Source organism: Galeopterus variegatus, unplaced genomic scaffold, assembly GCF_000696425.1.
Source record: "Galeopterus variegatus unplaced genomic scaffold, G_variegatus-3.0.2 Scaffold5588, whole genome shotgun sequence".
Lineage (NCBI taxonomy): Eukaryota > Metazoa > Chordata > Mammalia > Dermoptera > Cynocephalidae > Galeopterus > Galeopterus variegatus.
Window position 1 is genome coordinate 117878 of NW_007731699.1, and position 3857 is coordinate 121734.

Sequence of the window (3857 nt, forward strand, 5' to 3'; positions counted from 1 at the left end):
CCTCACCGCCCTCCCAGCCCCGGCCGGGCCCCGGGGGGCTCCCTGGAGGGGGCGGCTCCCCGGCCCCCAGAGCTCAGCAGCTTCAGGAAGGGAGGGACCCGGGGGCTGGACAGCCCGGAGTCCGCGGGCCAAGGGGACAGCGGCCTCCCGTCGGGGCCCAGACCTCGGCCCAGCCGGGACGGAGCGGGGAGGATGCCTCGAGCTACCTGGGGACAGGGACCCCGCTCCGGCCCCAGCCCCGGCGCCCGACGCGCCAGCTGTGTGACAAGAGAACGTCAGAGCGCGAACGTGACCACGTGTGAGCTCGGGAGGGGGCCTCGGGCCTTGGGGTCACCCAGAAATCTGAAAGGAAAGTTACTGCGACTGGGGAAAAGCGCAGTTGGCTGGAGAGTTTGGTTTAAAAATAAATAAATAAGTTTAAAATTATGTAACTTACACGTGTTTGGTGTAGAACATTTGGAAAACACATGGAAAGTATAAAAATCCTTGATCTCACCACCATACAGAACCACTGTTAACATTTCAGAATGTTTTCTTCCAGTCTTTTTTTTCTTAATGCGTTTATATTGCATGTACTTTTTTTCCCTGACAAAATGCATGGACGTGTCCCCACAGACCCCTCTGCGGGAGTGGCGTGGACGTGTCTGATGTGAGTCCTCCCTACCTGCCCACCAGGCCTCGTGTGCAGACGCCAGTGCTAATGCTGCCCAGCCGCTGGTTCCGGAGCTTCGCCCTCCCCTGCAGAGGAGGTCCCAGGAGTGAGTGCTCCATGTCCCTTTCTTCCCGAGTTCTTCTGATCTTACCCTAGGTCAGGGTCCCCGGGGTGCAGAGAGGGTCATAATGAGGCTTGAGGAACCTGCCAGTCCAGGTGAGGAAGGGAAATTCAAGCAAGCAGGCCCAGTAGAAGCTCCACCCTCCATGTGGAGAAGAGGAAAAGTAGCCTGGCAAGGGGCCCAATGCCAACGCTTGGCCTCTGCACTCCCTGGGGAACACCGGGGACCCCCTAGGACCAGTAACCAAAGGAGGACACACACACACCGCATGGTCCCACCCTGCCAGGGCAAGGAGGCACACTGTAGTCCTGATGCCCTGGAAGAAGCCTAGCCAGCCTGCCCTCCTGGGCACAGGTCAGAAGCAGTGTGTATGTGCACTGTGGGGGGCACCCCTCCTTCTGAGTCCCCTCTGACCCGGCTGTCAGTGATCTACAAGTCTGGCCCCTCAGCCCACCCCACAGAGCACAGACAGTCCCCTGACCCTCTTCTCCAGGGTCATGGGAATGACCTTGCCATCAGACATCTGTAGGGAATGGGGGCACAGAGCCCCCCGTGTCCTGGCTCCTCGGCGCTTGAAGGGCCAGTTGGTTTTGTCTTTTCCTCAGTCTTAAAGGATGTCTTGTATGTGACGGTCCCTCTGCCCAGAGGGGGTGAGGGTGGTGGCAGCGGTGGGCATCTCTGCACTCCCCCTCTGGGGTGCTTGGTCTCCAGAGGCTGCCTGGAGCCAGTGAAGCCGTCAGCCCTGTCCAGCTCGCTGCAGCTGATTTCTTCTGTCAGAAGCCCCTAGAGAGCAGCTCTGGCATGTGCTGACCCCCTGGACCGCCCTGCAGGGCAGGAGGAGCCCACCCCCACCCCAGCAGCCACAGAGAACCTGCTCCAGACGCCTTCACCTCCGTCCCCCAGACAGAGCACTTCTGCTGCTTCCCCAGAACATTTCTTCCCAAAAACACTTCCCACTTCTCTGCTTGAAACCACCCGTGGCGTCCCTTGTCATTGAGAATAAAGCTTGGTGTTCTTTCTGTGATGTGCGAGGTGCCCATTACTGTGCAGCCAAAGACCCCAGGAGCACGCTGCAGCGGAATCAAGCGAGTTTATTGACTGGTGGCGACGAGGGAGACCACACCCCATGGGGGACAATGGCATCTCAGTAGGAGGGTGTCAGGAAGGACCCACGGGACTCGCGTTGTGCTGGGAAGACACAGGCTGGCGGGAGCTGGGGTGTGGGAGGGGAGGCTCAAGGACTTGGGTGGTTCTACGATCAGTGTCTTCATAATGTTCATCTAGAGGGTAGGAAGAACAGGGTAAAGCCGAAGCTGACGTTGACAAAGCAGCGGCGGTCACTCACTAGCCAGGAGAGGGGGATGCTTGGCCATCTGTGAGGTCTGGACGCTGTTCACGTTCTGTGTTCAGATGTGGTTACACGGGTCTTGTTCTTGTCTTGATCTATCTTGGTCACAGAGTGGCCTTGTCTGAGGTTGGTGTTCGGTGACATCGTTTAGCTATGAAGTTGTCACCAGACCAGTGACTAGCGACATCAACACAGGCCGCTCTTCTTTTTGGCGGGCCCCGTGTGGCCTGACCTCAGGTGCCCTGTGGCTCACCGGCCCCTGCTCCCCTTCTCACGGCTCCTGCCAGGCCGGATTCCTGGTTTCCTTTGTGGCCGAGCAAGTTCCCCCTTCAGGCCCTTCAAAGTAGCCGGTCCCTCTGCCCCAAGCCCCTGCCCCAGGGACCCACACGGCCACCCCGGCCCCTTCCCCGCCTCTCCCCCCACACCCACTCTACCCGCTGTGCTCTGACCCCCACCTGCCCTTCACATACTGGAACCCACCCCCTCGCCCTCTCCCCCTCCTGCCACCAGATTCCCACAGCAGGGAGAGTCTGGGCCACACATCCGATCAGGGCCGTCCCGGGTGGATGGTTCCCACACAGCTCTTGTCCTCCCAAGCACCCAGCTGTCCTTCAGTGTCAGCAGCCCCGCTCCTGGCCATTGTCTCTGCCACTGGACCTAGCAGCCAAAGCCGGCTGTGCTGGGCACAGGACGCCCTGTGGCACCAGCCTCTCAGCCTCCCCTTTCCACTGCCAGACACCAAGGGGCAGCAGCCCGGTGGCCCCAGAGTCTTGGAGAGCAGAGAAGCCGGAGAGCTCGACCCCTGCCCTCCGCCCTGCCCAAAGTGGCTCTGGCTCCTTCCATGTCAGAACCCAGCCCCTGGAGGCTGGGCCAGCCCAGGCCAGCCACGCGATGCTCCCCAGTGTCCAGCCTGAGGGGCCTCCCTTTATTAGTGTCCTTGTCCCTCAGCCCCTTTATTAGTGTCCTTGGCTTCCATAACAATGTGTCACAAACCACGTGGCTTAAAACCACAGAAATTTATTCTCTCACGGTTCCAGAAGCCAGAAGTCCAAAATCAAGGTGTCAGTCGGGTTGGTAGCTTCGGAAGGCTCTGAGGAAGAATCCGTCCCATGCCTCTGTCTCTCAGCCTCTGGTGGCTGCTGGCCATCCCCGGTGTCCCTTGGTTCATAGCTGCACCACCTTCTTCTCTGTGGGTCTCTCTCTCCTCTTCTTATAAGGACACCAGTCGTGTAGGATTAGGGCCCACCCTGATGCACTATGACCACATCTTAACTGGATGACAGGTGCAAAGACCCTATTTCCAGATAAGGTTACATTCTCAGGTTCGAGGTGGACATGAACTGGGGGGACAGTGTTCCACGCAGTCCAGCCCCATCCACACGTGGTGGAAACCCAGTGTCCTGGGGGGTCCCTGCGTTTCTCTGCTCGTCTCGCTTTGTGTTTCCTGCCCCCACTGCTTGCTCGATGGGGGGTCTACACTGGACACCCCCGGCACCTTCTCCGCTGCAAAGCATCATTCCCACGGACCGTCTGAGTGGCAGACGTGCGCTGATGCTGAGTGAAGGGACAGCACTTTACAGATGACCGTGCGGGGCCTTGCCGGCAGCTCGGTGCCCCTCCGCCCCCTCCCCTTCTCCCTCCGTCATCTCTCCCCCTGGTTCCTGTCTCCTCGGGCTCCCACCCTCCTCTCCCAGGACAGCTGTGAAAACCAGTCCCTTCCACTTTTTGCCCCAGCG

General features: G+C 59.6%; 1 long non-coding RNA gene across 1 annotated transcript; it reads left to right on the forward strand.

The window, feature by feature from the left end:
• The first annotated feature begins 94 nt into the window (after positions 1–94).
• LOC103605095 lies at positions 95–1792 on the forward strand. Its single transcript, XR_551771.1, has 3 exons — positions 95–298; positions 616–758; positions 1551–1792. It is a non-coding gene; the product is annotated as an uncharacterized LOC103605095 (long non-coding RNA).
• Positions 1793–3857: the final 2065 nt, after the last annotated feature.